Source organism: Argiope bruennichi, chromosome X2 (genome assembly GCF_947563725.1).
Source record: "Argiope bruennichi chromosome X2, qqArgBrue1.1, whole genome shotgun sequence".
NCBI classification, from domain to species: Eukaryota; Metazoa; Arthropoda; class Arachnida; order Araneae; family Araneidae; genus Argiope; species Argiope bruennichi.
In genome coordinates this window covers 43,434,742-43,447,718 of record NC_079163.1, presented here as the reverse complement: position 1 = coordinate 43,447,718, position 12,977 = coordinate 43,434,742, and the positions used below count along the sequence as shown (strand labels likewise).

The following is a 12,977-nucleotide window of genomic DNA, read 5'->3' as shown; positions in this document are numbered from 1 at the left end:
ACTTTACATGCTTTAATAGTTTGAAGTCTAAGAAGAGATATATTCAAAGTTTTTAATATAAAAAGAGCTGAGAAAAAAATGTACTCCAAGAAAAAAAAATAATTTGTCTTAATATCTCATAGGAATGATTGAAACTGTGAAATAAAAACAAATAGATTTAGAAGTATTTTCTTTAATGCCAACATTTTAAACAATCGGTACCGGTAAAATATTAAAGTGAAAATAATGAGATCTAATATTCTGTTGCACCAGCAACAAGCATAAAGAATGAAAAATACAAATAAAAAGTGGCAAGAAGCAAAGAACATTGATTTTATAGAATAAGTTCATGATTTGTTGTATCAAGACACATTTTTTGAATTCAGGAACAAAGGTCCAATTCATAATTCATGTTACTTTTTTCTGCTCCCTTACATTAGAACACATTTAAATATGAACAGAAAGTGGTTATTAAATAAAAAAAAAACTTGAAAATATGAAAGACAAACAAAAATATACACACCTGATTAATACCTTCAGATTAGTTTAGCTCCTTCTTTGGATTTCAACTAAGTCCCTTTCATAACTTTTCACACCTATAAAATTAAATGCGAAAAATATTTAAATTCAACATGCAGTATTGTTAAAAAAATGTAAAGCACAAACGCATTAGACCACAAATAATAATTGTTAAAAATGTACACATAAAATCCCAATCTCAGTTTTTCGAGATACAGATTAAATATTAAGTTGTTCAGAGAGAAAGCAGATTTCATTCTGCATTGACATTAGTATGTAACAGAGATTTCAAATAGAATTAAAATTGAAATGTAATAAACACTGAGCATACTTTTCTTGATATGCCAAAGAAATAATCTTTACATTTTCAAATGCCATATATATATATAAAAAAAAAAGCAATATTTTCAGGTTTTAATTTTATAAAAAGGCTGAGAAAAGAATATACTAGAATGAGAAACACAATCAGTCCTAATAACACAAAGAAATAATCGAATATTTCAAATCAAAAGAAATAATCATAGAAGTATTTTCTAAAACACAAACATTATAAGTCAATGGTACAATTAGAAGTCGCATATTAAAATGAGAATAATGAGATCTCATATTCTGTTGCAGCAGCAACAAGCATAATGAAAAATACAAATAGAAAGTGGAGCAGTAAAAAACATTGATTTTATACCAGAAGTTCATGATTTGTTGCATCAAGACACTTCTCGAATTTATGAGTAAAGGTTCAATTTATATTTTATTTTACTTTTATCTGATCCCTTACATTAGGACACATTTTAATATGAACACAAATGGAAATTAAATTTGAAAAAACTTGAAAATATGAAAGACAAACAAAAATATAAACACCTGATTAATGTATTCAGGTTAGTTTAGATACTTCTTTGCATATCAACAAAGACCCTTTCATAACTTTTCATATCTATAAAACTAAATGTAAAAGATATTTAAATTCAATATGCAGTATTGTTAAAAAAAAATGTAAAACACAAACGTATTAGGCCACAAATAATAATTGTTAAAAATTTACACATAAAATCCCAATCTCAGTTTTTGGAAATACAGATTAAATATTAAGTTGTTCAGAGAGAAAGCAGATTTCATTCTGCATTGACATTAGTATGTAACAGAGATTTCAAATATAATTAAAATTGAAATGTAATAACCACTGAGCATACTTTTCTTGATATGCCAAAGAAATAAACTTTACATTTTCAAATGCCATATATCATAAAAAAAGACATATTTTCAGGTTTTAATTTTAAAAAAAGGCTGAGAAAAGAATAAACTGGAATAAGAAACACAATCAGTCCTAAAAACACACAGAAATAATCGAACATTGAAATCAAAAGAAACAATCATAGAAGTATTTTCTAAAATACAAACATTTTAAGTGAATGGTACAATTAGAAGTCAAACATTAAAATGAGTATAATGAGATCTCATATTCTGTTGCAGCAGCAACAAGAATAAAGAATGAAAAATACAAATAGAAAGTGTCAAGAAGCATAATACATTGAAAATAGGAAGAACAAACAAAAATATACACACCTGATTGATGTCTCAGGATTAGATTAGCTCCTTCTTTCTAATTTCAACTGAGGAACTTTCATAACTTTAAATACCTATAAAAGGAAATCCAAAAAATGGTAAAATTCAACATGCAGTATTTTTAAAGAAATGTAAAACACAAACACATTAGGCCATAAAGAATTATTTTTAAAAATTTATACAACTAAATATTTACACATGAAATCCCAATCTCAGTTTTTCAAAATACAGATTAATTATTAAGTTTATCAGAGAGAAAGCAGATTTCATTTTCCATTGACATTAGTATGCAACAGAGATTTTAGATATAATTAAAATTCAAATGTCATAACAACTGAGCATACTTTTCTTGATATGCCAAAAAATTAAGCTTTACATTTTCAAATACCTTATATTCTAAAAAAGCAATATTTTCAGTTTTTAATTTTATAAAAAGGCTCAGAAAAGAATATAGAGGAATGAGAAACATAATCAGTCTTACTAACACACAGAAATGTTCCAATATTTGATATCAAAAGAAATAGAATACAAACATTTTAAGTGAACAGTACAATTAGAAGTTAAATATTAAACTCAGAATAATGAGATCTAATATTCTGCAGCTGCAGCAACAAGAATAAAGAATGAAAAATGCAAATAGAAAATGTCAAGAAGCAAAAACATTGATTTTATACCATAAGTTCATGATTTGTTGTATCAAGACACATTTCTCGAATTCATGAACAAAAGTCGAATTTATAATTCATGTAACTTTTTTCTGATCCCTTACATAAGAACACAACTAATTATGAACAGAAAGTGGTAATTAAATAAAAAAAAAACTTGAAAATAGGTAGGACAAACAAAAATATACATACCTGATTAATGTCTTAGGATTAGATTAGCTCCTTCTTTGCATTTCAACTGAGAAACTTTCATAACTTTCCATACCTATAAAAGGAAATGCAAAAAATGGTTCAATTCAACATGCAATATTGTTAAAGAAATGTAAAACACAAACACATTAGGCTATAAAGAATTATTTTTAAAAATTCATACAATTAAATCCCAATCTCAGTTTTTCAAAATACAGATTAATTATTAAGTTTATCAGAGAGAAAGCAGATTTCATTTTCCATTGACATTAGTATGCAACAGAGATTTTAGATATAATTAAAATTCAAATGTCATAACAACTGAGCATACTTTTCTTGTTACGCCAAAAAATTAAGCTTTACATTTTCAAATACCTTATATTCTAAAAAAGCAATATTTTCAGTTTTTAATTTTATAAAAAGGCTCAGAAAAGAATATAGAGGAATGAGAAACATAATCAGTCTTACTAACACACAGAAATGTTCCAATATTTGATATAAAAAAAAATAGAATACAAACATTTTAAGTGAACAGTACAATTAGAAGTTAAATATTAAACTCAGAATAATGAGATCTAATATTCTGCAGCTGCAGCAACAAGAATAAAGAATGAAAAATGCAAATAGAAAATGTCAAGAAGCAGAAACATTGATTTTATACCATAAGTTCATGATTTGTTGTATCAAGACACATTTCTCGAATTCATGAACAAAGGTCCAATTTATAATTCATGTAACTTTTTTCTGATCCCTTACATAAGAACACATTAAATTATGAACAGAAAGTGGTAATTAAATTAAAAAAAACTTGAAAATAGGAAGGACAAACAAAAATATACATACCTGATTAATGTCTTAGGATTAGATTAGTTCCTTCTTTGCATTTCAACTGAGAAACTTTCATAAATTTCCATACCTATAAAAGGAAATGCAAAAAATGGTTAAATTCAACATGCAGTATTGTTAAAGAAATGTAAAACACAAACACATTAGGCTATAAAGAATTATTTTTAAAAATTCATACAATTAAATATTTAAACATGAAATCCCAATCTCAGTTTTTCAAAATACAGATTAATTATGGAGTTTATCAGAGAGAAAGCAGGTTTCATTTTCCATTGACATTAGTATGCAACAGAGATTTTAGATATAATTAAAATTCAAATGTCATAACAACTGAGCATACTTTTTTTGATATGCCAAAAAATTAAGCTTTACATTTTCAAATACCTTATATTCTAAAAAAGCAATATTTTCAGTTTTTAATTTTATAAAAAGGCCCAGAAAAGAATATAGAGGAATGAGAAACATAATCAGTCTTACTAACACACAGAAATGTTGAAATATTTGATATCAAAAGAAATAGAATACAAACATTTTAAGTGAACAGTACAATTAGAAGTTAAATATTAAACTCAGAATAATGAGATCTAATATTCTGCAGCTGCAGCAACAAGAATAAAGAATGAAAAATGCAAATAGAAAATGTCAAGAAGCAGAAACATTGATTTTATACCATAAGTTCATGATTTGTTGTATCAAGACACATTTCTCGAATTCATGAACAAAGGTCCAATTTATAATTCATGTAACTTTTTTCTGATCCCTTACATAAGAACACATTAAATTATGAACAGAAAGTGGTAATTAAATTAAAAAAAACTTGAAAATAGGAAGGACAAACAAAAATATACATACCTGATTAATGTCTTAGGATTAGATTAGTTCCTTCTTTGCATTTCAACTGAGAAACTTTCATAAATTTCCATACCTATAAAAGGAAATGCAAAAAATGGTTAAATTCAACATGCAGTATTGTTCAAGAAATGTAAAACACAAACACATTAGGCTATAAAGAATTATTTTTAAAAATTCATACAATTAAATCCCAATCTCAGTTTTTCAAAATACAGATTATTTATTACGTTTATCAGAGAGAAAGCAGATTTCATTTTCCATTGACATTAGTATGCAACAGAGATTTTAGATATAATTAAAATTCAAATGTTATAACAACTGAGCATACTTTTTTTGATATGCCAAAAAATTAAGCTTTACATTTTCAAATACCTTATATCCTAAAAAAGCATTATTTTCAGTTTTTAATTTTATAAAAAGGCCCAGAAAAGAATATAGAGGAATGAGAAACATAATCAGTCTTACTAACACACAGAAATGTTCCAATATTTGATATCAAAAGAAATAGAATACAAACATTTTAAGTGAACAGTACAATTAGAAGTTAAATATTAAACTCAGAATAATGAGATCTAATATTCTGCAGCTGCAGCAACAAGAATAAAGAATGAAAAATGAAAATAGAAAATGTCAAGAAGCAGAAACATTGATTTTATACCATAAGTTCATGATTTGTTGTATCAAGACACATTTCTCGAATTCATGAACAAAGGTCCAATTTATAATTCATGTAACTTTTTTCTGATCCCTTACATAAGAACACATTTAATTATGAACAGAAAGTGGTAATTAAATTAAAAAAAACTTGAAAATAGGAAGGTTAAACCAAAATATACATACCTGATTAATGTCTTAGGATTAGATTAGTTCCTTCTTTGCATTTCAACTGAGAAACTTTCATAAATTTCCATACCTATAAAAGGAAATGCAAAAAATGGTTAAATTCAACATGCAGTATTGTTAAAGAAATGTAAAACACAAACACATTAGGCTATAAAGAATTATTTTTAAAAATTCATACAATTAAATATTTAAACATGAAATCCCAATCTCAGTTTTTCAAAATACAGATTAATTATGGAGTTTATCAGAGAGAAAGCAGATTTCATTTTCCATTGAAATTAGTATGCAACAGAGATTTTAGATATAATTAAAATTCAAATGTCATAACAACTGAGCATACTTTTTTTGATATGCCAAAAAATTAAGCTTTACATTTTCAAATACCTTATATTCTAAAAAAGCAATATTTTCAGTTTTTAATTTTATAAAAAGGCCCAGAAAAGAATATAGAGGAATGAGAAACATAATCAGTCTTACTAACACACAGAAATGTTGAAATATTTGATATCAAAAGAAATAGAATACAAACATTTTAAGTGAACAGTACAATTAGAAGTTAAATATTAAACTCAGAATAATGAGATCTAATATTCTGCAGCTGCAGCAACAAGAATAAAGAATGAAAAATGAAAATGTCAAGAAGCAAAAACATTGATTTTATACCATAAGTTCATGATTTGTTGTATCAAGACACATTTCTCGAATTCATGAACAAAGGTCCAATTTATAATTCATGTAACTTTTTTCTGATCCCTTACATAAGAACACATTTAATTATGAACAGAAAGTGGTAATTAAATTAAAAAAAACTTGAAAATAGGAAGGTTAAACAAATATATACATACCTGATTAATGTCTTAGGATTAGATTAGTTCCTTCTTTGCATTTCAACTGAGAAACTTTCATAAATTTCCATACCTATAAAAGGAAATGCAAAAAATGGTTAAATTCAACATGCAGTATTGTTAAAGAAATGTAAAACACAAACACATTAGGCTATAAAGAATTATTTTTAAAAATTCATGCAATTAAATCCCAATCTCAGTTTTTCAAAATACAGATTATTTATTACGTTTATCAGAGAGAAAGCAGATTTCATTTTCCATTGACATTAGTATGCAACAGAGATTTTAGATATAATTAAAATTCAAATGTTATAACAACTGAGCATACTTTTTTTGATATGCCAAAAAATTAAGCTTTACATTTTCAAATACCTTATATCCTAAAAAAGCATTATTTTCAGTTTTTAATTTTATAAAAAGGCCCAGAAAAGAATATAGAGGAATGAGAAACATAATCAGTCTTACTAACACACAGAAATGTTCCAATATTTGATATCAAAAGAAATAGAATACAAACATTTTAAGTGAACAGTACAATTAGAAGTTAAATATTAAACTCAGAATAATGAGATCTAATATTCTGCAGCTGCAGCAACAAGAATAAAGAATGAAAAATGAAAATAGAAAATGTCAAGAAGCAAAAACATTGATTTTATACCATAAGTTCATGATTTGTTGTATCAAGACACATTTCTCGAATTCATGAACAAAGGTCCAATTTAAAATTCATGTAACTTTTTTCTGATCCCTTACATAAGAACACAATTAATTATGAACAGAAAGTGGTAATTAAATAAAAAAAAAAACTTGAAAATAGGTAGGACAAACAAAAATATACATACCTGATTAATGTCTTAGGATTAGATTAGCTCCTTCTTTGCATTTCAACTGAGAAACTTTCATAACTTTCCATACCTATAAAAGGAAATGCAAAAAATGGTTAAATTCAACATGCAATATTGTTAAAGAAATGTAAAACACAAACACATTAGGCTATAAAGAATTATTTTTAAAAATTCATACAATTAAATATTTACACATGAAATCGAATCTCAGTTTTTCAAAATACAGATTAATTATTAAGTTTATCAAAGAGAAAGCAGATTTCATTTTCCATTGACATTAGTATGCAACAGAGATTTTAGATATAATTAAAATTCAAATGTCATAACAACTGAGCATACTTTTTTTGACATGCCAAAAAATTAAGCTTTACATTTTCAAATACCTTATATCCTAAAAAAGCAATATTTTCAGTTTTTAATTTTATAAAAAGGCCCAGAAAAGAATATAGAGGAATGAGAAACATAATCAGTCTTACTAACACACAGAAATGTTGAAATATTTGATATCAAAAGAAATAGAATACAAACATTTTAAGTGAACAGTACAATTAGAAGTTAAATATTAAACTCAGAATAATGAGATCTAATATTCTGCAGCTGCAGTAACGAGAATAAAGAATGAAAAATGCAAATAGAAAATGTCAAGAAGCAAAAACATTGATTTTATACCATAAGTTCATGATTTGTTGTATCAAGACACATTTCTCGAATTCATGAACAAAGGTCCAATTTATAATTCATGTAACTTTTTTCTGATCCCTTACATAAGAACACATTTAATTATGAACAGAAAGTGGTAATTAAATTAAAAAAAACTTGAAAATAGGAAGGTTAAACAAATATATACATACCTGATTAATGTCTTGGGATTAGATTAGTTCCTTCTTTGCATTTCAACTGAGAAACTTTCATAAATTTCCATACCTATAAAAGGAAATGCAAAAAATGGTTAAATTCAACATGCAGTATTGTTAAAGAAATGTAAAACACAAACACATTAGGCTATAAAGAATTATTTTTAAAAATTCATACAATTAAATCCCAATCTCAGTTTTTCAAAATACAGATTATTTATTACGTTTATCAGAGAGAAAGCAGATTTCATTTTCCATTGACATTAGTATGCAACAGAGATTTTAGATATAATTAAAATTCAAATGTCATAACAACTGAGCATACTTTTCTTGATATGCCAAAAAATTAAGCTTTACATTTTCAAATACCTTATATTCTAAAAAAGCAATATTTTCAGTTTTTAATTTTATAAAAAGGCCCAGAAAAGAATATAGAGGAATGAGAAACATAATCAGTCTTACTAACACACAGAAATGTTCCAATATTTGATATCAAAAGAAATAGAATACAAACATTTTAAGTGAACAGTACAATTAGAAGTTAAATATTAAACTCAGAATAATGAGATCTAATATTCTGCAGCTGCAGCAACAAGAATAAAGAATGAAAAATGCAAATAGAAAATGTCAAGAAGCAAAAACATTGATTTTATACCATAAGTTCATGATTTGTTGTATCAAGACACATTTCTAGAATTCATGAACAAAGGTCCAATTTATAATTCATGTAACTTTTTTCTGATCCCTTACATAAGAACACAATTAATTATGAACAGAAAGTGGTAATTAAATTAAAAAAAAAACTTGAAAATAGGTAGGACAAACAAAAATATACATACCTGATTAATGTCTTAGGATTAGATTGGCTCCTTCTTTGCATTTCAACTGAGAAACTTTCATAACTTTCCATATCTATAAAAGGAAATGCAAAAAATGGTTAAATTCAACATGCAATATTGTTAAAGAAATGTAAAACACAAACACATTAGGCAATAAAGAATTATTTTTAAAAATTCATACAATTAAATATTTACACATGAAATCGAATCTCAGTTTTTCAAAATACAGATTAATTATTAAGTTTATCAGAGAGAAAGCAGATTTCATTTTCCATTGACATTAGTATGCAACAGAGATTTTAGATATAATTAATGTTCAAATGTCATAACAACTGAGCATACTTTTCTTGATATGCCAAAAAATTAAGCTTTACATTTTCAAATACCTTATATCCTAAAAAAGCAATATTTTCAGTTTTTAATTTTATAAAAAGGCTTAGAAAAGAATATAGAGGAATGAGAAACATAATCAGTCTTACTAACACACAGAAATGTTCCAATATTTGATATCAAAAGAAGTAGAATACAAACATTTTAAGTGAACAGTACAATTAGAAGTTAAATATTAAACTCAGAATAATGAGATCTAATATTCTGCAGCTGCAGCAACAAGAATAAAGAATGAAAAATGAAAATAGAAAATGTCAAGAAGCAAAAACATTGATTTTATACCATAAGTTCATGATTTGTTGTATCAAGACACATTTCTCGAATTCATGAACAAAGGTCCAATTTATAATTCATGTCACTTTTTTCTGATCCCTTACATAAGAACACAATTAATTATGAACAGAAAGTGATAATTAAATAAAAAAAAAACTTGAAAATAGGTAGGACAAACAAAAATATACATACCTGATTAATGTCTTAGGATTAGATTAGCTCCTTCTTTCCATTTCAACTGAGAAACTTTCATAACTTTCCATACCTATAAAAGGAAATGCAAAAAATGGTTAAATTCAACATGCAATATTGTTAAAGAAATGTAAAACACAAACACATTAGGCTATAAAGAATTATTTTTAAAAATTCATACAATTAAATATTTACACATGAAATCGAATCTCAGTTTTTCAAAATACAGATTAATTATTACGTTTATCAGAAGATCTATCAAAAGATTTCATTTTCCATTGACATTAGTATGCAACAGAGATTTTAGATATAATTAAAATTCAAATGTCATAACAACTGAGCATACTTTTCTTGATATGCCAAAAAATTAAGCTTTACATTTTCAAATACCTTATATCCTAAAAAAGCAATATTTTCAGTTTTTAATTTTATAAAAAGGCTCAGAAAAGAATATAGAGGAATGAGAAACATAATCAGTCTTACTAACACACAGAAATGTTCCAATATTTGATATCAAAAGAAATAGAATACAAACATTTTAAGTGAACAGTACAATTAGAAGTTAAATATTAAACTCAGAATAATGAGATCTAATATTCTGCAGCTGCAGCAACAAGAATAAAGAATGAAAAATGCAAATAGAAAATGTCAAGAAGCAAAAACATTGATTTTATACCATAAGTTCATGATTTGTTGTATCAAGACACATTTCTCGAATTCATGAACAAAGGTCGAATTTATAATTCATGTAACTTTTTTCTGATCCCTTACATAAGAACACAACTAATTATGAACAGAAAGTGGTAATTAAATAAAAAAAAAACCTTGAAAATAGGTAGGACAAACAAAAATATACATACCTGATTAATGTCTTAGGATTAGATTAGCTCCTTCTTTCCATTTCAACTGAGAAACTTTCATAACTTTCCATACCTATAAAAGGAAATGCAAAAATGGTTAAATTCAACATGCAATATTGTTAAAGAAATGTAAAACACAAACACATTAGGCTATAAAGAATTATTTTTAAAAATTCATACAATTAAATATTTACACATGAAATCGAATCTCAGTTTTTCAAAATACAGATTAATTATTACGTTTATCAGAAGATCTATCAAAAGATTTCATTTTCCATTGACATTAGTATGCAACAGAGATTTTAGATATAATTAAAATTCAAATGTCATAACAACTGAGCATACTTTTCTTGATATGCCAAAAAATTAAGCTTTACATTTTCAAATACCTTATATTCTAAAAAAGCAATATTTTCAGTTTTTAATTTTATAAAAAGGCCCAGGAAAGAATATAGAGGAATGAGAAACATAATCAGTCTTACTAACACAGAGAAATGTTCCAATATTTGATATCAAAAGAAGTAGAATACAAAAATTTTAAGTGAACAGTACAATTAGAAGTTAAATATTAAACTCAGAATAATGAGATCTAATATTCTGCAGCTGCAGCAACAAGAATAAAGAATGAAAAATGAAAATAGAAAATGTCAAGAAGCAAAAACATTGATTTTATACCATAAGTTCATGATTTGTTGTATCAAGACACATTTCTCGAATTCATGAACAAAGGTCCAATTTATAATTCATGTCACTTTTTTCTGATCTCTTACATAAGAACACAATTAATTATGAACAGAAAGTGGTAATTAAATAAAAAAAAAAAAACTTGAAAATAGGTAGGACAAACAAAAATATAAATACCTGATTAATGTCTTAGGATTAGATTAGCTCCTTCTTGGCATTTCAACTGAGAAACTTTCATAACTTTCCATACCTATAAAAGGAAATGCAAAAAATGGTTAAATTCAACATGCAATATTGTTAAAGAAATGTAAAACACAAACACATTAGGCTATAAAGAATTATTTTTAAAAATTCATACAATTAAATATTTACACATGAAATCGAATCTCAGTTTTTCAAAATACAGATTAATTATTACGTTTATCAGAAGATCTATCAAAAGATTTCATTTTCCATTGACATTAGTATGCAACAGAGATTTTAGATATAATTAAAATTCAAATGTCATAACAACTGAGCATACTTTTTTTGATATGCCAAAAAATTAAGCTTTACATTTTCAAATACCTTATATACTAAAAAAGCAATATTTTCAGTTTTTAATTTTATAAAAAGGCTCAGAAAAGATTATAGAGGAATGAGAAACATAATCAGTCTTACTAACACACAGAAATGTTCCAATATTTGATATCAAAAGAAATAGAATACAAACATTTTAAGTGAACAGTACAATTAGAAGTTAAATATTAAACTCAGAATAATGAGATCTAATATTCTGCAGCTGCAGCAACAAGAATAAAGAATGAAAAATGAAAATAGAAAATGTCAAGAAGCAAAAACATTGATTTTATAAAATAAGTTTATGATATGTTGTATCAAGACACATTTCTCGAATTCATGAACAAAGGTCGAATTTATAATTCATGTAACTTTTTTCTGATCCCTTACATAAGAACACAATTAATTATGAACAGAAAGTGGTAATTAAATAAAAAAAAACTTGAAAATAGGTAGGACAAACAAAAATATACATACCTGATTAATGTCTTAGGATTAGATTAGCTCCTTCTTTGCATTTCAACTGAGAAACTTTCATAACTTTCCATACCTATAAAAGGAAATGCAAAAAATGGTTAAATTCAACATGCAATATTGTTAAAGAAATGTAAAACACAAACACATTAGGCTATAAAGAATTATTTTTAAAAATTCATACAATTAAATATTTACACATGAAATCGAATCTCAGTTTTTCAAAATACAGATTAATTATTAAGTTTATCAAAGAGAAAGCAGATTTCATTTTCCATTGACATTAGTATGCAACAGAGATTTTAGATATAATTAAAATTCAAATGTCATAACAACTGAGCATACTTTTCTTGATATGCCAAAAAATTAAGCTTTACATTTTCAAATACCTTATATTCTAAAAAAGCAATATTTTCAGTTTTTAATTTTATAAAAAGGCCCAGGAAAGAATATAGAGGAATGAGAAACATAATCAGTCTTACTAACACAGAGAAATGTTCCAATATTTGATATCAAAAGAAGTAGAATACAAAAATTTTAAGTGAACAGTACAATTAGAAGTTAAATATTAAACTCAGAATAATGAGATCTAATATTCTGCAGCTGCAGCAACAAGAATAAAGAATGAAAAATGAAAATAGAAAATGTCAAGAAGCAAAAACATTGATTTTATACCATAAGTTCATGATTTGTTGTATCAAGACACA

At 25.6% G+C, this 12,977-nt stretch overlaps 1 long non-coding RNA gene across 1 annotated transcript; it reads right to left on the bottom strand.

The window, feature by feature from the left end:
* Positions 1-296: 296 nt before the first annotated feature.
* Positions 297-11,483, bottom strand: LOC129960842 (uncharacterized). Its single transcript, XR_008783702.1, has 3 exons — positions 11,416-11,483; positions 2,062-2,135; positions 297-575 (listed from the first exon to the last, which is right to left on the bottom strand). It is a non-coding gene; the product is annotated as an uncharacterized LOC129960842 (long non-coding RNA).
* Between the last annotated feature and the right edge of the window lie 1,494 nt (positions 11,484-12,977).